Source organism: Hylobates moloch, unplaced genomic scaffold (assembly GCF_009828535.3).
Source record: "Hylobates moloch isolate HMO894 unplaced genomic scaffold, HMol_V3 SCAFFOLD_4, whole genome shotgun sequence".
Lineage (NCBI taxonomy): Eukaryota > Metazoa > Chordata > Mammalia > Primates > Hylobatidae > Hylobates > Hylobates moloch.
In genome coordinates, this window is record NW_026652279.1 from 104,091,867 (window position 1) to 104,113,783 (window position 21,917).

At 40.8% G+C, this 21,917-nt stretch overlaps 1 protein-coding gene across 2 annotated transcripts in view; it reads left to right on the plus strand.

The window, feature by feature from the left end:
• Positions 1-271: 271 nt before the first annotated feature.
• The window catches only part of TNFSF11 (TNF superfamily member 11), a 195,338-nt gene continuing 173,692 nt past the window's right edge, over positions 272-21,917 (plus strand). The window contains exon 1 of one of the 2 annotated variants that reach the window (XM_032150784.2): positions 272-774. The gene's annotated coding sequence lies outside the window, so the exon portion shown is untranslated. Of the gene's footprint in view, positions 775-16,391; positions 16,551-21,917 lie in introns of those variants that run through there. The other variant, XM_032150786.2, reaches the window with a different exon arrangement.

A 21,917-nucleotide genomic window follows, 5' to 3' on the forward strand; every position in this document is an offset into this window, starting at 1 on the left:
TCTTCATTTTGATATATGCTGCAGTGTCTTCAGAAATGAACTAGTAAGACCCAATTTCAAAGAGAATGCAAATTTGCAGCCCAGGAATATATTGAGGAGATTAGAAGCCTATGTAAAATAGTGTAGAGGTGAACCCACTCAAGGCACATGGTCTTGCATCAGTGAATCCCATTAGGGCAGATTCAAGTCTGGGCACGTAGACTAAGGGTGCCTGATTGAATACTCATTTCTACCACCTGTGGTACCATTATTAGCTGTGACTTTTGGTGAAGCATTAATATGCTAGAGCCATCTCCCAGGTGGAGTCAAGGCTTGATTCCTATAAATGATTAATCTTGGGGAAGAAACGCTTGATTCAAAAATTAATTTGAGTAAACTTGCTAGTTTACAGAGTAACTTATATAAGTGGGACATCAGTTGCTATCTGATGTGAATAAGAATTAACATAAAGTGCTTTGCCTGGAAAGCTTTTCTCCTGCCTTTCTCAGCAGAGCGTTCCTTTCTGGGAGGAAAGGCAGAACAGTGTCTGACTGAGAGCATAGCACCTGGAGCCAGGTGTCTTCTGCTTTGATACCAACTTTGCCACTTGTCAGCAGCATGGCTTTGGGCGAAGTACTTCATCACTCTTTACCTTGGCTTCCTAATCTGTAAAGTAGGGATGTTGATAATGAGACCTAACCTGGAGGATCGTTACGGGGCAAAACATACTCTTACTTTTATGGACAAGAAGACCCAGGCTCAGAAAGTCAAGTGTCTTCCAAGTTCACGGAGCTGGTGAGTGGATGGGTCTGGTTTCAAACTTTAGGCTGTCAGCCCCTCATCTGTGCCATTCTTCACTAGCACTGCCTCCCAAACTGGCCCATCATGAGAGTCACCTGGAGGTGCCTGTTAAAAACAGATTCCTGTGAACCAGGAATCTGAGATATTAACAAAGTCCCAGGTGGTAAGATCTGGTGGTGGTGTACCAGAGCTCTCCAGCCCATGAGCTTTTTTAGCTGGATGTGTGGATTTGTATGCAGAGGTGTTTTGTTTCTCCTTTCCCATTCATGTGTTTCCAACTTCCCCTTTAACCAGCCTTTTTGTTTCCCACAACTTTCCCTGTGTTCTCCACTGTGCCTTTGAGAGTGCTGATTACTTAAATCATCTCTCTCTCAGATTTTCCAGGCCCTCCATGTATCTCATCACTTTGTTCAAGCTGCCTGACAACCCAGCCTTCGCCTTTAAATGTCCTCGTATCTTCCTTCCAGCTGACCTTTTGTTCTTCTTTCATTGCTATTTTACCTCCCACTTTTCCTTTCCTTTAAGTTCCTCAGAACCCTTGAGATAACCGCAGATGGCATTTTGTATGCCACATTGTAATGAAAACTGTAGTATAAATTATTTTCAGAGTACAGTATGACATAATAAAGTCTATTATTTATATTAAATGTATATAATTTTAGTAAAGAGAAAATAATGACTGCTATATATTTGACTGAAAGTGATTATATTTTAATCTAAAAGCCAAAATGAGTGCAGTGAGCCCTGCTAATAGCCAGCCATGCCTGTGTAATTTGTAGAGGGTCACCTCTTTGACATGCTGTTTCAAGACCTGTATTGTCTTCTTTTGGCAATGCTTGGATTTGGAACATGGAGTCATAGCTGCAAATCCTAATTTCCTACAAGGCCAAATGATGATTCAAGAAACAATAATCCATGGAGTAACCTTGATTTCTGCAATTGTGTAGGTCAGAGTCAAATGCACTCATCTGATGTGATGACAAATTAGTTCAAGGGCTTTGGCCCACAGGCTACCACTCAAGGAGTCAAGCCTGAATTTGATGCACAAATGGGCAGTTGTGTGTGCTATTGCAGTCTGAATAAATGGTATTCAGAGCACTAAATTGATTGCATACCCAGGAAAGTAGAAATAATTGGGCGAATGAAGTTTGTAGCTGGTTATTTACACACCAGTGTGGATTTTTCAGTTGAGAGGCACGTAATTATTACAGGTCCAGTGGAGGATTTCTTGGAGAATAGGAATTATACATATTCATGAATAATCATGTCAGTCTCTTATATTCCATTATCATTACACATTTCTTGCATTTGTTATACTTCTCAAGGTATGTGTGAGCAAAGCTTGTAAAACAAACTACTTCCCTTAGGGATCTATAATGTTTTGGTATTTTGAGAATGTATTAATTCAATATTTTTATGGGCCATAGGCATTGTAAGGAAAGATTCAGTTCAAAATGGTTTTGTTAGAATGACTGAGGAGGTGTAGTTCAAAAATTGAGGTTAAGTCCCATTAACTGTGTGACCTTGAGCAACTAAGTCACTTCAGCTGTGTAAGCACCATTTTCATCACCTACAAAATAGAATGCTGCCTATCTCATTGGGTTGTTGAGATAATGATGTATCATTGCATCCAAGATTGCCTGGTGAACTTAAAAGCCCAGTTGCACTAGATTATCATTGTTTTATGTTTGGTGGAAAGGGCCAGCCAGTTGTTTAACATTGCTTGATTCCTGTTGACTGTACCTGCACTGGGCTACCTCTGCTAAGGGTGTCTGTTGGGACTTGGGAAATTTTGATGTGATTGAATCGTGAGGTGATATTATCACATGTTGAGAACAGAGAACAGCCCAGTCTTTATCAGTTGGTGGGGACTGATGCCCATGGTTGTGCTGGCTAGTTAGAATGTCAAAGCTAGAGTGGTCTCCTGGGGCTTCAGCCACCTAGCAGATAGCTCATAGCCTAGTCTTTCCCAAATGGTTTTGCAAAGAATTCCAGTCCCTTGGAAGCAGAATTCTATGGCTCAACAAGTTTGGTAAATGCTGTATGTGCTGGCTCCCTCTTAGAGCTAGCATTATAAATGTGTATGTGTGATGTAAGTTTTGCTTTCTGAAATATAGAAACTAGACCCATCTAGCTATTTAACTACAAACTAATTAATAAAACAAAAAATTCAATTTCTCCATCACACTAGCTACATTTCAAATGCTTAATAGCCATATGTGGCTCTTGGCTGCCATATTGGAAAGTACATACATAGAACATTTCCATCATTGCAGAAAGTTATGTTGGACAGTGCAGAAAAGGCTCTGAGACCTCTTGCAGCAAAATTACTTATTTAACTTTGTTCATTTCTCAAGCCTTTTAGTACCCAGCAGGGTTGCCATTCTGTAAGACACTGTTTAGACAATGTAGTTTGGCATCCTTGGAGAGATGATTTTTTCTGCCTGAGTATGGTGTTCTAGGAATCTGCTCTGCAGCTCCTGCATCTTTGCAGCTTTTCAAATCCTGCTTCCGTTACGACCAGAGTCATATTTATTTGTGTTCTTGTCCATGCTGAAAGATAATTCTTTTGCTATTATAAGACATATCCCTCGATTCTTCATATCTCTGTTAAATCTTCCAATAGCCAGTGTTCCCTCGGTTATAGACACAGAACTTCAGGGTTGGGAGAAGTCTTAGAAAGCATATAGTTCAATTTTTTTATTCTTATTTTTGAGACAGGGTCTCACTCTATTGCTCAGGCTGGAATGCAGTGGCATGATCACGGCTCACTGCAGCCTTGACCTCCTGGGCTCAAGTGATCCTCCCTCCCCGGCCTCTCAAGTAGCTGGACCACAAGTATGCATCACCACATCCAGCTAATTATTTTTTAAAAAAATTTTTGTAGAGACAAAGTCTCACTGTTTTATCCAGGCTTGTCTGCTGGGCTCAAGTGATCCTCCTACCTCAGCTTCCCTATGTGATGGGATTACAGGTGTGAGCCACTGCACCTGGCCTAGTTCAATCTTATTTTACTTATGATACAACTGAAGCCCAGAAAGATTATATGACTTTCCTAAGGTCACTCAGTTAATAGGACAGTTCATACTCCAGGTACCTCTTTCTTATTAAGGCTGTTGGTTCATCTCTTCACAATATGAAAAAAAGCAATTATTAATGGACTAGGATTGTGTCAATGGTTATATGAGTTTTATCTCTAGTTAGAAATCTTGCCTATCTTTGTGAGAGTAGGCTCTGAATAAATGTACTCTGTATTTCTTAGCCTAATATGTATTTGCAAGTTCTGACTCCATAGAACCCATCAGTGAATACATCACTCTTCACTCAATTCCTTCCCACTGCTTTGTGAGAAAGTCTTTGATGATTTACTGCAAACAGCCAATAGTATCTGCTTGAGTTTGCATCTACTTTTGTACCCACTTAGTGCTCCTTTGATTACAGATTCTAACTACAGTATCTGCTTTTCACTTTTTGGGACATGGAATATAAAAGTGGGTGAAAATTGCAGTCTGCATAACGGAAGAAAAATTGCACTCCTACTAGTTTATAGAAAGGTTGACATTTGCTGTGAACGGTTCAGTTCCAAGGTTCTGGTCAGATATGCATTTCTGTGCTCACCACTGTGGAGAGGAAGGTACCACATGGGGGTGTCACGTAGGTTGTAAAAGGAAGACGGCTGTCTGTCAGGGTAATGTCCCAAGAGAAACTGCCCTATTACGGCTGTGATCTGGAATGAATATACTTCTGGCACCTTTACTAGGATGTCAGTGGGAAAGTCCCATTAGTCATCTTTGCCAGATGGGGGCTTCCGGACACCTCCGCATGGCTGTACATGTCTGTATTAATAAAAACACTGAAGCCACATGGGTTTTGGCCACACATGTCTCATCCTGTCGACCCTCTGGCCCTGCAAGGATTACAAAGAGGGAAATAAGTCATGGAGCCTGATCTTTGAATGGTTTTACTTTTGAAATGTGGGAGATGTAATGTTCACTATTTCTCTTGGAATAAACCTCCAGAGAATTTTGAGCTTTAAGGGCAGAGCCCACTTTGAGCTACCCTGGGAGCTCTGAAAGAGGTGCCTTTTCAGGTGATTTTGATAAGCTCTGATGTTTGAGAATCACTGCTTTGAAGAAATCACTCATTTTCTCAGGATGTCATCAGCCCAATAAACAGTGATACAACTTAATTGACATCAAAAAGAATAATGCCATTATCTTTGTTTTGACTTCACCGAATTCAAATTTTGCTCTTCTTCATATAGAAGCTGGTATGAACATCCTGGTTAATGACCACATACTATAGAAAGAAGTCCGTTTTGTTTTTCTGCTGCCTGCTTGTGGCATCACTTTCTGTTCTATTACACTTAACCAGAATCAGAGGAAATTCTGGCTCAAGATAGAACCCAGAGAGTAAAGTCCCCTGAACTTTTCTTCCATTGGGTACTCCACTGGCGATGAATGATCAGGTGTTAGGGCAAGCCCTAAAATGCATGCCCAGGACCAGACCCCTTGCTGTGTTCTCTCCTGCTCCGTGGAGGTGATGTGGCTCTTAGTGGTTTGTTGTTGCGGATGGATTTGGTCAGTAGGAGCTGCTGTGGTTTGAATATGTCCCCCAACGTTCATGAGTTAAAAATTGAATGGCTGGCCGGGGGCAGTGGCTCATCTCTGTAATCCCAGCACTTTGGGAGGCTGAGGTGGGTGGATCACCTGAGGTCAGGAGTTCGCGACCAGCCTGGCCAACATGGTGAAACCCCATCTCTACTAAAAATACAAAAAATTAGCCAGGTGTGGTGGCAGACACCTGTAATCCCAGCTACTCGGGAGGCTGAGGCACGAGATTCACTTGAACCCAGGAGGCAGAGGTTGCAGTGAGCCGAGATCATTCCATTGCACTCCAGCCTGGGCAACAAGAGTGAAACTCCGTCTCAAAAAAACAACAAAAAAAATTGAATTGCCATTTTAGCAGTATTAAGAGGTGGAGCCTTTAAGAGGTGATGAGGTCATGAAGGCTGTGTCCTCATTAATAGATTAATGCTGCTATCTGGGTTAATTATCTCGGGAGTGGGCTCCTCATAAAAAGTGAAGTTTAGCCTCCACTATCTCTCTCTGTCTCTTCTGCTCTTACCATATGATGCCCTTCTGTCAGTCATGGCATAGCAGAAGGTCCTCACCAGGTGTGGCCCCTCAATCTTGGACTTTCAGTCTCCAGAACTGTGGTCAAATAAATCTCTTTTCTTTGTAAGTTACTCAACCTGTGGTATTCTGTTATAGCCACAGAAAATGGACTAAGGAAAGAGCCTATCTGATTGCCTGGATCCAGAGCTTCATCTGCAGTGGATGTAAACCTCTTCTAAGAGGAGAAGCTCAGTGTAGAGAAAACAGCCCCAGGAAAAGAGCCAGGAGACCAGAGTCCTGCCTCTGACTCTCCCATCAGCCAACTGGTGGTCCTGGACATGTGTGTTCAAGTCTCTAGGCCTCTCTTTCTTCACCTGTAAAATGAAGTTGGTGGTAGCGGTGCAAGTTAAACTGGATTTACTAAATCCAGTGGCCTCTTTGTCATTTTATTTATATATCAGCTATAACATTTAATATTATTGATCATTTTCTCCTTAAAATATTCACCTTTTTGGCTTTTGGGTCACCATTTTCATGTTGGTTCAACAAACGTTACTGGATTAGGCATTGTCTTAGGGAGTGAGAATACATGTAAGACAGTTTTTGTCTTTGAGATGCCCACAAGATATGTAAACATCATCTAACAGTTTTTTTTCTCTCTTTGCTCCTTCCTTCAAATCTCTATTTACTTCTTTAATTCTGTTTTTCTTCGATAACTGTCTTCAACTTCTCTGTATATCCTCCTTGGAAAATGGTACACATCACCCTGGTTTCAACTACCATTTAGATGTTGATTAAAAACTATTTCTCTTTAACCATGATTCACCCTCACTCATCCTTGAGTTATGAAGTTTTATTTATGTCTGCATCCTGGTCATTTTTACCTGGGAACCCCTCTGGGATCTCCCATTCAAAAAACCATAAACCAAATCCATTTTACTTTATCCACTGCTTTCCTTCTGCTATAAAACCCACTCCTCCTGAGTTTCTGATCCAGGGAATTGCCATCCATTAAGTCACTCAAATTAGAAACCTCAGAGTCATGTACCTCTTCCCTTTCTCTGCATCTAGTTGGGCACACAACTTTTAGAACCCACCTCTGATGGATTCTGATTGGCCTTTGTCCCCTTATTCCTATTACTCCCATTACTGCCCTAGTAGAGGCTCAGGTGAGTGCTCATTGGGATATCATCAATTTTAAAATGTCCTTCACATCCCACACTTTATCATCTGCAAAACCAGGAAGCAACTTACAGGCAGCAGTCATGAGGTGGACGTCATGGTCTGTGCGTGTGCATCCAGACTTGCAGAATGGGCATTGGGCACTTGGAAGAAAATCCCAGAAGCAACAGTGGAGCTTTATAAAAACACAGAATGCTCCCTCCATTCACATTCTAGATAGCTTCTGAGTGGACAGTGCTTCAGAAGAGTCAGATTCTGAATAGAAAATAAATGTTAGAAATACCTTGACCAAATTATTTTGCTTGTATTTTCCCATTTATGTATGTGCAAGGGTGATATATGATAAAAATCTGACAGTATAAGTATAAAGGATCCCTTTTAGTAAGTACAAAATACAAATTCCAAGTGATAAGAAACATTATGTTATTGTTTAATTGGCAGACGTGTTCTTTCTAGAGGTGAATATAATAGTGGTGTGACATCATCAATGTCATCTTAGGCTTGAAAAAATACAGATAAAATGCAAAAATCTCTGATCAATCAATACATTCATTACTCTTTTCAGCCCCTCCCACCTTCAGTGTCTTCTCTTCTGATCCGTTTTTCACGTTGCCATTGGCACACCCAGATCTTATTATATATAATTCCAATACTTAGAAATATTCTGTATGGCAGAGGTGCATCGGAGTCACCTGGAGGGCTTGTGAAAACATAGATGACTGTGCTTTAGCCTCAGCCCCAGAGTTTCTGATTCCATAGGCCCAGGTTAGGGCTGGGCCATTTGCATTTCTAATAAGCTCCCAGGTGACACTGATGCTGCTGACTGCTCAGTGGCCACACTTGGAGAATCACTGCCCTTTGGTATAAAGTCCAAACTCCTTTATGGCATTCAAGGCTCTTTCCCAAGGGTCCCCACTGTACATCTGCAGCATCATTTTTCAGTGTTCTCACACACTTTATTCTCCATCATGCTTAGAATTCTCCATTCAGAGCACGGAGGGCACTTCTTGATTCTGTGATTTTTTTATACACTGCCTGATAACTCCTAAAAATTATTTGACTTTTAAGATACAGTCCAATAAACAAATTCTTCAGCAGAAAATACTTCTTTCAGCAGAAAATATTTCTTTTACTTATCTTTCCCAAAGAGGTAAATTTCAGGATGTTTATCTATTAAGATCAACTTCTAAGACAGCTAAGCTTACTGCTTAGGCTTTTCCAGTAATTAGAAAGATATTCTTTGGGGACCATCAGGTCACAAAGTTTGACGGGGTTTTCCAATTTTCTGGATTATCAATTTGGCAATCATCCCTGCACTAAGCACAGAATTTATTATGAGTCAATGGAGTCATTATTGTGACAATTTTAAATATTTATAAGATGTTGTAAATATATATAGTACTGAAAAGCACTTTAAACTGCACCAAGCCAACAAAATCCTCCCTATTTCAATGTATTTATAGTTCAGGCTCATAAATAATATAAGAAGATAAGAACTGTGGGAAGTGGGAGCATAGGCATAGTGGGAACACAGGAGGGTGATGTTAAGGTGTGCTGTGAAGCAGACGAACCCTGAATTATGGCCTGCATTGTGTGATAGCTTTTCCAGATGTGTGGTCTTTGACAATGGATCTACATTTGAAGTCAAATAAGGGATTAAGCTGTATGTTTTTAGGGGGAGTTGCCACTTTGTTGATTTGTTTAAGTCATGGACTATTTCCTGAGTAGGAGTCTTTACCAGTTTTATATGTTGTGCATGTATGTTCATGTACATACATACACAGACACACCTAGATTCACACACACCCAGAGCCACACACACATCCAGACACACACACACACACACACACACACACACGTACGAATTCCTAATACAGAACAACTTCAGAAATGCAGAGTTAGTGGAATTGTGACGTAAGTATTGTTCTCTGGTCTGCTCAAGTTTCATGAATACAATTTTCATCCTTTCGTTTATTCATTGAATGAATGCTGGAGTACATCGTGTATGCAAACCTTATGTTGACCCTTAACATGCAACAAAGAACAAGTTTACACAATAATAAATGAATAAACAAATGCCTTTATAGAACTCAGAATACAACAGGAACAACTTAGAATGCAATTATTATACCTGTCTACATTTCCAGCATTTCCAGAACCCTTTCCATGTCCCAAGCTCATGCTAGAATTTCCACACATTTTATCAGTTGACACAACTATGTAAAGTTGAGTACAATTATTATTCCTGAGGATATAGATTCCTAGAGAGGCTAAGAACCTCATCCAATATTACATAGCTTAACAGTTGTAGAGCCAAGATTTAAAGCGAGCATAACCTTATGCTATGTAGTTTCTAGTCTACAGTGCTGAAGTCTCATCAGGGAGATAAATTAATAAGAAATTACAATGCTATGTGATAAATGCTATGGTAGGGAAATGCACAGGGTTGTGGGAATACATAACGGGGGGCAAGAAAAATTTTTCAAAGAAAATATGGTCTAGCAGCTAGCCAGAACTGGGGGGAAGGGCATCTACAAAGATCTGGAGGTTTGAGAGAGGTCTGCAATATGGGAGACTGGGGGAAGGTCAGCAAAGTTGGAACAAGAAAGTCCCCTCAGCTAACATCAGCCATTCCTTGTGTGACTTCAGTTGCCAGCTGTGTCAGTCAGGGTTCTCCAGAGAAACAGAACCAATAGGGTGTATACACAGATATATAACAGGAGGTTTATTATGGGAATCAGCTCATGTGATTATGGAGCTCGAGAAGTCCCATGATCTGCCATCTGCTAACCGGAGAACCAGGAAAGCTGTGATGTAATTCAGTCCAAGCCCGAAGGCTTAAGAAACTCAGGGGGCTGCTGGTGTAAGTCCTGGAGTCTGAAGTCCTGAGTGCTTGTAGTTCTGATGACCAGAAGAAGGTGGAGATAGGAGAAGCCTCTGCTTCTCCACAGGAGAAGGAGAGAATTTTGCCCCTCCTTTGCCTTTTTAGAGGATGCCTGCCTACATTGGTAAGGGTGATCTTCTTCACTTAGTTTACCAATTCAAATACGTATCTCCTTCAGGAACACCCTCATAGACACACCCAGAAATATTTTACCAGCTGTTTGGACATTCATTAGTTCAGTCAAGTTGACCCATAGAACTAATTAACACACCACCATACACTGGTGACTCCCAGTCTATATCTCTTGTAGTTTGCTCATAACCTGATTGGATTTTCCATGTAAATGTTTCAGCCTCAACAAGGTTGCAAACATCTTGAGCACTGGGTATATGGCTCATAATGTGTGTACTATTCAATGTAGCCAGCACCTTCTTTGTTTCTGGTAGGCAAATTTCACTGAAATTTGTAGAATAAAGTGCGTATTTTCTATTAAACAGCATGCAAGGTTTAGTGCTCTAAACCTTGTGCTGAGTTATTCTCTGCCTTTCTCCAAACAGAATTAAGTAGGAATGTAACTTCATTTCTGCTTGTCCCTGGAGCAGCTCTGCAGATTCACCTGGGCTCTCTAAGGCAGGAGTGATTTTTGTAAAGAGCTGGCTGCCTGTCTGCATGGTCTTGGATTGCTTGCAGCCTGAAGGAACCATTGGAAATAAAGTACATGAGGAGCTAGGGTGTGCTCATGACAAAAGAAGAGGAAAGGAAATACCTAGAAAAAGCAGAGGCTTCCCCTTTCCCTTTCTTGTCAAGGCCACAGTTACTCTCAAGAAGCTGCGTGATTGATCCTATTGGGTGCTTTAATACCATTCCTAAAAGATGGCCAGGTGCATACTTGCACTTCAAATGTTGGCTTTCAAATATAAATGTCAGAGTACGAAGACTGAATAGCATTCAAGGTCAGTTCCCAGAATTCCAGCCTGGCTTTCTCAAGGTAGTAGTCACTGCCTTAACCATTTCCATCCGTGTCCCCACTCTTTCCATTGGGAAAAATATGACTAAATTTTTTTCATCTACTCCCTGTAGACTTTGAACTGGTTTATGCTTTAAAGACCACCAGTGCCTAAATGTCACCTCATCATTGGCTCTTTTCCCATTTCCCAATGATTTTCATATCAATGAAGTGTATCAAACATTCTCACATCACACACACACACACACATATAAACACACAAAGATGTCATTTTTTTTCAGACTCTTAGCTCTCCATGAAAGAAAAGCAATAGTTGTACACTAACATTTAAATACATGTCTTTCTCCAACTATTTGGTAGTACTTTATATGAGGTTTTGATTCTTTTTCTTCAAATATGTAACAATCTGACAAAATATCCATATTTCCTTCAAATATGTAACCACCTCGTTCAGGTGAGACTTAGGTTTTGGGGGTTTTGAAGCACAAATCATCTGTATAAACAAGAGAGAATGGCTTCAGGTGTTCTAAATATTTTTTCAAAATGCACACACAAAACACACAGTTGAAAGTCCTTTAATAACAATGAAAAATGCAGTTTTGGCCCTAGAAACTCCCTAATGAATCAATACTTTCACTATGAATCAACTAAAAAGAAATTTAAAATTAGTTCTAGGGCCTGCTCAAATTCATTTGAAAAAAACTAAGTTTGTACTCAGAAACCAATGTCTAACAGCTAGGTTTCAGCAGCCTTGATGGTGATTTGTGAATGTCGGTGGCAGCCCCATAGCTCACTTGTGATGCTGTTCCATGTACTTCCCCTGGAATCCACTGAGGTAGATGAGATTCACGAAGGTATCAGTGGCCTTGGCATCAGATTTTTCATGACACTTTTCCTATGGTTGAAAACTGAGGTCACATATGAAAGATAAATGCAATAAAAAAATAGCAAAAATCTACCCAATAAACATGCAGCAAGAAGGCTGTCTTTATTTCTTGAATCTGGTATATATATGACATGCATATTTTGTTTTTCTCCATTTGACTAAGCAATCATCTTAAAGTAAAACATTAACATATTGATGGACTGCTTGTTGTATGGGGAATTAACTGACAATTTTGATAGATGAAAAAATCTTTTGTTGTTGTTGTTGTTGTTGTTGTTGTTGTTGTTGTTGTGGAAGAAACAGATGTCTGAGAAACTTTAAGAAAGTCTTTTCTTCTACTAGCCATTGGATTCCAAGAGCTGTAATAAACTTCCTTAAGGATTTCGGAGTCCTTTGTGATAGCCTGGTACCACTTCTGGAGCCGGGCCCAGCAAACTGGAAATGTTCCCATTCTGTGATCACTGAAGAAACAGCCCTCTTTTTGTATCAGTATTTCTGTAGCTTGCTTTGAATTTATTTTTAAGAATTGAAAGCAGTGCTCCAGCTCTTCAGTCAGTATGGATGAAGAAAGCAGACCTCTTCATGTGTGTTAGCTGGGTTCTTCCACTGAAAATGACCTTTTGGGACTTCATCCAGAGGCCAGGAGGTACCCTGCCTACTGCAGCACTCCAGGCCAGATGAGAGCAGCCCTGCAAAACCGTAACATGAACTTTACAGATACTTCTGCCAAGCTCTCAAAGGCTCATGGCTCTTATGGATCGCAGCCTGGTTTGCATGGCTCTTACTCCTGGGGTCTTTTACGTCCACTTGGATTGTTTCTCTAAAGAGCCACTCTACTCCCCAAGCTGAGGCCACACTCCTGGCCTTAGCTGTAAAGCAAGGTGGTCTAATGTATAGTTGAGAGTACGGCTCTGGGCCACACTATTTAGGTTCACATACCAATTTCACAACTTACTAACTGGGCAAGTCACATAAGTTATCTGTGCTTTAGTTTTGCATCAATAAGAGCCGGGTGGGGAGTTATAATACTACCAACCTCATAAGATTTCCAGAAGATCAAATGACTTTATTAGTCAGGGTTCTCCAGAGGGACAGTGCCAATAGGATATATGTATATATGAAAGGGAGTTTCTTAGAGAGAATCAGCTCACACTATCACAAGGTGAAGTTCCACAATAGGCTGTCTGCAAGCTGGGGAAGAAAGAAGCTGGTAGTGGCTCAGTCGAAGTCTGAAAGCCTCAAAACCATGGAAACCAACAGTGCAGCCTTCAGTATGTGGCCAAAGGCCTGCGAGACCCCCGCAAGCCACTGGTACAAGTCCCAGAGTCCAAAGGCAAAAGAACTTGGAGTCTGATGTCCAAAGGCAGGAGGAGCAAAAGGGAGCATCCAGCAAGGGAAAAAGATGGAAGCCAGAAGTCCCAGCAAGCCAGCTTATCCCTCCTTCCAGCCATGCTGGCAGTTGATTGGATGGTGACCACCCACATTGAGGGTGATTCTTCCTCTCCCAGTCCACTGACTCAAATGTCAGTCTCCTCTGGCAACACCCTTACGGACACACCCAGAAACGATACTTTACCAGCCATCAGGCATCCTTCAATCCAATAGAGTTGACACCTAGTATTAACCGTTACATTGACCTAATACATGTTAAGCACTTAGAATGTTGCCTGATATGCAGTAGATTCTAAGTAAATATTAGCTGTTACTATCATCACATCATTCACTTTATTTCACTCACAGCATTTACTAAAGCAGTGAAAGTGGAGGTGGGAGGATTGTTTCTCATGCAGATGTCAAGCCCTGGGGCAGTACGCACCTCTTGCCCTGTTGAGCTGCTGAGGCTTCACAGGAGGGAGGCACCTGCAGAATGAGCTTGATGGAGCCCATCCTGCCATATCTCTGAGCCGGGATGAGGCCCTTTCCAGTGGCTGAGCCACAGAATTTCTTCCTGGGGGTGGTGTCACCTGGAAATGATGGCGTTGGTCAGGTGAACTTGGACTTGTGGCTATTTCTGCAGCTTTCATGTAAAACAATAGCTTGGGAATAAATTCAGTCAACTAGGCTTTCTCAGACTATGCTATAGATTCATTATTTTAAAAGTATCATGAAATTAAAAATACCACTTTTATATTCATTCGGCTATAATATTTTCTTTAAAATTCCACTTGTGTGTCTTCCCTGAATTAAAGCCATTTGGAAGCATTAGTTCATTGCCCTTTAAACCCGTATTTGTAGAAACCTTTGGGTCAACAACTGTTTTTTGTTTTGACTCCCTGTTCTGGTAGCCAAAATGTGATTGCAGTTCCAAGGCGAATCTCATGTATGTATTCTGATTCTGATGGTGTTCAACTCTTGAATATCCACCACCAAAATGCTGGTGGGCATGTCTCACTGTTTCAGTGTGATTTAGTTCTTCTGCCTGGCTGCAGCCAGGATAAAGAATAATAGAAAATGAGGCTCTGCATTCCGAATGAAATGTAAACAAATCCCTTTGCCTTAGATTGTTTTCTGGTTCCTAGTTACAGTTGCTCCAGCTATACAGTTGTCCCTCAGTATCTGCTGGGTATTGGTTCTAGGACCCCCTTAGGTACCACAATCCCTGGGTGCTTTTAAGTCCCTTATATAAAATGTCATAATATTTGCATGTAATCCACCCAATCGTCCTGTATACTTTAAATCATCTCCAGATTACTTTTAATAACACAATGTAAATGCTAAGTAAATAGTTGTTATACTGTATTTTTATTTGTATTTTTTTATTGTTTCTTAAAAAATATTTTTGATTCTCAGTTGGTTAAATCTGTGGATGTGGAACCCATGGATAGGAAGGACCGGCTGTACTATGAGCCTTTTGGGAATCATGTTTTATCTTTCTTTACATCTACATGGTGCTCAGTACTTACAAAGTATCTCATAAAAACCTCTGACTGCGCTTTGGTAAATAAATGCTTATTGAATGCATGAATAAAAACCAATAATCTTTTTGTACTCCTTTTTTGGGTGGTCACAGGACAGCTTCTCTGTACTCTGCTGTTCTTTTTCCTATCCAAGCTCATATTCAACTTTAAACTGGCCAGAGGTTCATAATAATCGTATCTCAACTTTTGCAATTCATGGATAGTAAAGCTTAAAACAAAACAAAACAAAACCCCTGGGGACTAACATACTGTTTCCAACTTATTCCAAATAAGAAAGTTCATTAAAAATAACCAGCATTGGCCAGTCGCGGTGGCTCACGCCTGTAATCCTAGCACTTTGGGAGGCTGAGGCGGGCGCATCATGAGGTCAGGAGATTAAGCCCATCCTGGCTAAAATGGTGAAACCCCATCTCTACTAAAAATACAAAAAGTTAGCCGGCTGTGGTGGCAGGCGCCTGTAGTCCCAGCTACTCGGGAGGCTGAAGCAGGAGAATGGCATGAACCCGGGGGCAGTGAGCAGAGATCACGCCACTGCACTCCAGCTTGGGTGACAGAGCGAGACTCCATCTCAAAAAAAAACAAAAACAAAAACAAAAAACAAACAAACAAACAAAAAACAAAAAAAAACAACTAGCACTGTGCTATGCTGAATAATGGCCTTCAAAGATGTGTATGTCCTAATCCTTGGAACCTGAGAATATGTTACCCTTATGTAATAAAACTGACTTTGCAGATGTGACTAGGTTCAGGATCTTGAGATGGGGAGATGATCCTTGATTATCCAGGTGGGCCCAGTGTAATCAAAAAATCTTTTTAAGAGGGAAGCAGGAGAGTGACAGTCAGACAGAGGTTGGAAGATGCTAAGCTGTTGGCTTTGAAAATGGAGGAAGGGTCCATGAGCCAAGGATGAAGGCAAACTCTGTAGGCCAGGAAGGGTAAAGAAAGGGGTTCTCCCCAGAGCCTCCTGAAGGGGCACAGTCTTGCCCATCCATTTTGAATTTCTGACCTCCAGAACTGGAAAATAATACATTGTAGTTTTTTGAGCTATCTGTCACATTTGTGGTAATTTGTTACAGTAGCAACAGAAAATGAATACAATCATCTATATGTTCCATCATTCCATTAAATGAAGAAAGTTTTTTGTTTGTTTTGAGACAGGGTCTTTCTCTGTCACTCAGGCTGGAGTGTAGTGGAATCATGGCTTGCTGCAGCCTTGACCTCCAGGGCTCAAGTGATCCTCCCACCTCAGCCTCCTGAGTAGTTGTGACTACAGATGTGTGCCACTATGCCTAGCTGATTTTAAAATATTTTTTGTAGAGACAGGGTTTCACCATGTTGCCCAGGCTGGTCTTGAACTCGTGGCTCAAGCAATCCTTCTCCTTGGCCTCCCAACATGCTGGGATTACAGGCGTGAGCCACTGCATCTGGCCAATAAATCTTTAAGGTCAAAAAAGCAGGGAGATGAGATCTCCTAAAAGCACATTGGTAATTTTGCATGATATACAGATGTACAGAGAGGTACATGTATTTGGGGGCTATCAAGGCATAGTTCTGTTGTTCTTAGCTGTTCCGAAGGCAACAGGGGAAAGTACCATTGTGGGTATGTGAAGGAAACCCAGAGCTACCAAGTGAATGTCAAGCAGTGTAAAGAGCCAGCCCAGCCTCTATCCACAGGCGCAAAGCTGCCTGCCACAGCCTTCTTTCATGTGTGAAGGCATAGCTCTCCTACTTCTGAACACTTTCCATTGACTTCCAGAAACATGCTCGATCCAGCACTGGAGAATATGACTTGCTTTTTCAATGGGAATTGAATTAGGTAAGTTCCATAAGTTTAATTTAAGTCTCCATGAAATCTATTAAGCGTATTCAGATTCTATTCCAATACATTTTAGAGTTCATGAATAACAAGTAAATGTCTAGACTAGCTTTGTAGAAGCCCTCTACTTTCAGAGTCTTTTCAGATTCTTTCTTTAAAATATCTACATTTTTCTCTTGCATAAATCTTTTTAAACAGAGTCTAGTGACAGGGCCTGAGTGCTTTGCTATATTCATTGTGAAATATCTTCATTCTTTATTCTCAAATTGAAGGCTGTAGAGGTGTGATCAATTTAGTGAGCCTAATTTTCCCTGGCAGTTCCTTGCACTGGGTGGAGAAGGGAAAATGAAACTCATTCTTGTGGCAGGAAATAGCCACCCCTTCACCTAGCACTGCATAAGGCTGCTCCATGCTGATTTCCTCACAATGGAGATATGGACAGACAGTCCGAGAAACGTGTTATTTCTCTCATAAGCTTCAAAGTCATGGTAACAATACTGTTCTGATGAGCTTGACCTCTGAAGTCAGACAGACCTGGGTTCAAATCCTAACTCTGCCACTGATTAGCTGTATGATATTGGTTAAGTTGATGATCTCTCTAAGCATCAGTTTCCTTATTTGGGATGGTATTAGCACCATCTACCTCACTGTGATAATTGAATGGACTGGGAGCCATGGTGGCTCAGGCCAGTTGTCCTGGCACGCAAGGAGGCGAGGCTACATGTTCGAGGCCAACCTGGACAATGTTAAAAGCCTCACATCCTTAAAAAAAGAAAATTGAATAGAAAGCACTCAGCACAGAGTACTTAATATTAATGGTACTTAATCATCATTCAATAAACATTGCTTTAATATTGTCTAGGTATCATTTACACAAATTTTGGAGATGTTGGATGACTAATATTCTCTGTATGCTAAAACTCCAAAACTTTTCCCTCCCTTCCTGCGTTAATGTCTGAAGATTCATTTGATAGGAGGCAGTTGTTACTCAAAGGAGTTAGCATCTAATGGATGTTCTCTGGTAACTTGGGTCCCTCTGGAATTGCACATTAGATAGCTTGGGTGATGGGGGCATTGGCTGATAGTTTGATGTTTGCTTTAGAATGCATGTGCTATTTCTGTGGAAATCCCCTTTATATCTGTGAAATATTCACATGTCAAAAGTGATTTTCATCTTCATTCTTTCCCACTTCTCCTCCCATCCTTCTGACCCCCTTACAGGACAAGAGCTTCATTATCCCTTTTTCTCAGGTTTACTTGAGAGACTTCTGTCTTTTCCAGGCTTGGTACCCAGACCATCTGGAGGCTATTGAAAGGGAAGGATCAGTCCATAGTGAGAGTCATTCATTTCTCCCTCCAGCTCATCCCTATCTGGGTATTGGCTGTCAGCACTCTACTAGGCTCACAGTTCTTGTTTTGTTCTTCAAACAGGCAGCTTGATCTCATGGGGCCCCATACACCTTTACCCTCACCTGCTGGCAGATGCTACTTGCCCATTAGTTCACCGTTAGATCAGCATTGCACCATTTAATGAGACTTCTAAAAGTACCTTTTGCAGCAGAAGCCTGTCTGTTGGAAATATATCCCACATTTAGTTCTCTATCTCTCTCACTCTCATACTTTCTGTGTTCCCTGGAGCATGATAGCATGATAGCACCAGCAAGTTGATATCTCGCCATCATCTTTGATCCCCTTCATCCTTACCCTTACAGCCACTCAACCTTCAGATTCTGTTGCATCTGCCTCCACAATCCTCCTTGACTTTACCTTCTTTCCTTCCCCACAGGCATTGTCCTAGTCCAGGCCACCTTATCTTGCCACCCACAGAGCTTCTGGATTGACCTCTCTGCCTCCAGTCTTTTCGCAAATATTGCAGAGAGAGTCATCTTTCTGAAACACACATCTGATCACCAATGATGCCTTGTTGTCCTGTGGATAAACTGCATGCTCTTCAGTGGAACTTACAGCATGGTGCACCATGGCACAGTGGGTCACAGGTTGAACCTCAAAGTCAGGCATATGGGTTCAAAGGATGGCACCATCACTTACTAGCTTTGTGATCTTAAATGAGTTGCTTTACCTTTCTGTGTCTCAAGTTATCTCAAAATAGAGATAATAATAGTACTTCATAAGATTGTTGTGAAGAGTAAATGTGATGATACATGTAGAGTTCTTTGACCAGAGCCTGATATATATATATTAAGCATTCCAAAATGTTAACTACTGCGACTGCAACTGCTGCACGGCTAAGTGCAGATGCCCTAATCTCCCACTGCTGTCCTGGCTGGGGTACTGGCAAAAGGCTTAGGTCGTCTAGAAATCTAACTTTCTTCCTTCAATATCTGCAATGAAAATGGAGCTGAAGGATATTAAAGAACTCCATCATTTCTGATCCCCAATCTGAAAAATACTAAGGAGATGACACTAGCATCTGGAGTGGGTGTGCGTGGGAGGGAAAGGAGGAGATGAAGATGTAATTTGATGTATCACTTCAGCTAGAGATGTAATGCAGTGGAGTGGTTTTTACCACAACTGAAACCAAGAGTGAAAAATGAATTTAACAGGTTCTAGATCAGTCTAAACCAGGCTGACTTTCTCTAAGTCCAGCAGGGCATAGGGGCACCAAGCCTGTAAAAACTGGCATGTCTCTGGGCTATACAGGTACTAATATTTCACACATTTGTAGTCTCCACCTTGTTGCATCAAAACCTCATCATTTGGACTCTGCAGCTGTAAACAGAAATTCTATGACTTTAAAAAATTCAATATACAAACTAAGTATAGGGAAAGTAATTATGTTTCAAAGGATAGCTTTAAAAACTTTGTAATGCTCTCCATCCCTAAATTTTCTTAGGCCTAAATAAATGGCTTTATATTCCTAAAGAGTGCCCATTATCTTAATGATTTTAAATTGAGCTTTCTAGAACTATACCATTTTTGTATAAAAGTTAATTAGATAAGGCAGCATCTGCACTTTTTTCTTATCTATTTATATGAGTGAGCAATCCTTTGAAAACTGTGCATTCTGTAGTGGCCCACTGAAGGGAAATTAGACAAATACAGCCAAGAGAACCCTTGTCACCGACCAGCCAAGGTGATAAGAATGCCAATTAAATGCTCACCTGATTTGTTTCAAGTAGGATGGGAGTGTATCTATTTCATTCAAAGATTTCTTGGATTTACCTTCCAGAAGACTCCTGTGTTTGGGATTGCCCTAGATCAGTGGTTCTTAGCCAAGGAGGATTTCGCCTCTGGAAGACATTTGGCAATATCTGAAGATGTTTTTAGTTTTTACAACTAAAGGGGTGGGTGTTACAGGCATCTACTGGGTAGAGGCCAGGGATGCTGCTGAACATCCTACAATGCATGGGACAGGCCACCACAGCAGAGGACTGTCCAGCTCCAAATGCAGTTGCAAGACCCTGGAATAGATGTTTTTGGCCTGGCGGGATAGTCTGGGTGAGGCTCCTTCTGGTGCTTATCCTGAATCTCCATACAGAATAGCTCTAGATAGGGCTTAGTCCAGAAAGGTATCCAGTGAACTCTCAGGGCCAGGGAAATAAGTTTTCTCATTATTCCCCAAGATCTCCCTCACTTGTTTACTGAGTTCTAAAATTATATCAAAATTTGAAATGAGATTTAAATTGTGACTATATCTGAGAAGGAGGACAGGTTGATTTCAATTAAAAAAAAAATACATGGGCAGTTATAATTTTCTTTTCTTTTTTCTTTTCTTTTTTGAGACAGAATCTGGCTCTGTCAACCAGGCTGGTGCCATCTCACTGCAACCTCTGCCTCCCAGTTCAAGTGATTCTCCTCCTGAGCAGCTGGGATTACAGGCATGTGCCACCATGCCTGGCTAATTTTTGTACTTATAGAAGAGATGGGATTTCATCACGTTGGCCAGGCTGGTCTCGAACTCCTGACCTCAAGTGATCTACCCGCCCTCGGCTTCCCAAAGTGCTGAGATTACTTGTATGAAACACCACGCCCAGCCTATAATTTTCTTAATGAGCAATTTTGATGAGGTAGGGAGAACACAAAGTCCCTAGGCAGGGTTGCCAGATTTAGCAAATAAAAATACAGAACATCCAGTTAATTTGGATTTTAGATAGGCAAGAAATAGTATTTTAGTGTATGTCCCAAATATAAGACATATTTCTACTAAAAAGTTATTTGCTGTTTATTGGAGCTTCACATTTAATTGGACATCCTATATTTTATCTGGTCACTCTGTCTCCGAGTGATTAGAGAAGGTGAAGGTAATTCTTGAAGAAGAGAAAAGAAGACCAAGAGTTGGGGGCCTATAAGATGTATTGCATCTGTGATCAACTTATTTAATCTCTCTGTTCCTGAGTTTTGTCAGGTGTTAAGTGGGGGTAAAAATAATACTCACTTTATAGAGAAGTTATGAGGATTGTTAGTTAATGTATATAAAGTACTCAGAAAAATACCTGACTACGTAAAAACATTGTCCATGTTAGCTATTATTATTATTATTAGGACTATAAGTATAATTCCAAGGCAACTGGGTGCATCTTGGTCTGGCCTTTTCTCTTTTGGACTACTGAAATTAACTTTACTTTTATCATTTGGAAGGGTAGCAAATGAGGAATCCCTTCCCCCCACTTTTCTAAGGGAGTTATACATGTGGCTATTATTTGGTGCTACTATTGGGTAACAGACAACCTCCAAACCAAGGCACCCATTTTGCCTTGAAAAAGATTAATTGCCAAGAAGAACCATCTGCATTTCAGAGTAGCCCCATGTTTGATTTCTGTCAGTTGCCAACCTGACAGTACTTGCATTAATCCTGTGAGATATCAAAGGTGAGTTACAGTCACTCTGGAGAAAGAATCTGTGTCAGTACAAGATAATTTGTCACGCTGATTCCGCAGTGAAGAATGATTAGAGCAATTTTCCTGTGGATATCTGAATCTATATCTATAGCTGAATGTAGCAAAGAGTTTCTTCAATATGGGGTTTAAAAAATCCTTTTCACAGAGATGTCTGAAGTATTCTATTCTTCTTTTCAAAAACCTTTAATAACTTTTTCTTAGCTACAGAAGAATAGAATTGTATGAGATCACCCAACATCTGAAGGGAGACCAGGGTAAAATTAACCCAGAAGAAATCTAAGAAGGAAGACAAGAGAAGAGGGATAGAGTTTTATCTTGAAGCCAATGGAGAAGAGCATTTCAAAATAGAAGGGTTGGTAAACAGTGCCAAATTCTTAGGGTTAGGAACCTGTTGGGAGGGAGTTTAAGAAGACTTTTGATCTAGATGATTACATAAATTGTTACTTTGACACCCTTTTATCTGCTCCTAACACATAGTAATGACAGCTAAAATATAAAAGAATAAAAT